This window comes from Elephantulus edwardii, unplaced genomic scaffold (genome assembly GCF_000299155.1).
Source record: "Elephantulus edwardii isolate Elephantulus edwardi_28Jun2011 unplaced genomic scaffold, EleEdw1.0 scaffold00538, whole genome shotgun sequence".
Classification (NCBI taxonomy): domain Eukaryota; kingdom Metazoa; phylum Chordata; class Mammalia; order Macroscelidea; family Macroscelididae; genus Elephantulus; species Elephantulus edwardii.
The window spans coordinates 81,261-81,869 of record NW_006400288.1 but is presented as its reverse complement, the minus strand read 5'-3'; positions in this window follow the sequence as shown (position 1 = coordinate 81,869).

The window sequence follows — 609 nt, the reverse complement described above, 5'->3', positions numbered from 1 at the left end:
GTATGGAGATAGGATGCATCCCTGGCATACGCCCTTCCCAATTTTGAACCATGCAGTGTTAAAAAATTCCGTAGTTAGACAACATGAACTCAGTGACAGAAAATGGAGCTGGAGAGAGAATGATTGCATTTTGCACAATCAATGACTTATTCATTGCAAATATGTTTTTTAAGAGACATAAACGCAGGTTACATACATGGATTTCACCTGATGGTATGCATAGGAATCAGATCGATTACATCTGCAGAAAGAACCTCTGGAGAAGCTCAATATCAGCTATGAAAACTAGGCCAGGAGCTGATTGTGGAACAGACCACCAACTACTCGTATGCAAGTTCAAGCTGAAGCTGAGGAAAATTAAACCAAATTCATGGAACCCAAAATATGACTTTGAGTCTACCTCACCTGAATTTAAGAATCATCTCAGGAACAAGTTTGAGGCCTTGAACACTAATGAGTGAAGACCAGATGCGTTGTGGGAGAATATCAAGGGTATCATCCACGAAGAGTGGAAAGGTCATTGCAAAGACAGAAGAGGAAGAGAAGACCAAAATGGATGTCAGAAGAGACTCTGATAATTGCACTGGAGCGCAGAGAAGCCAAAGCACA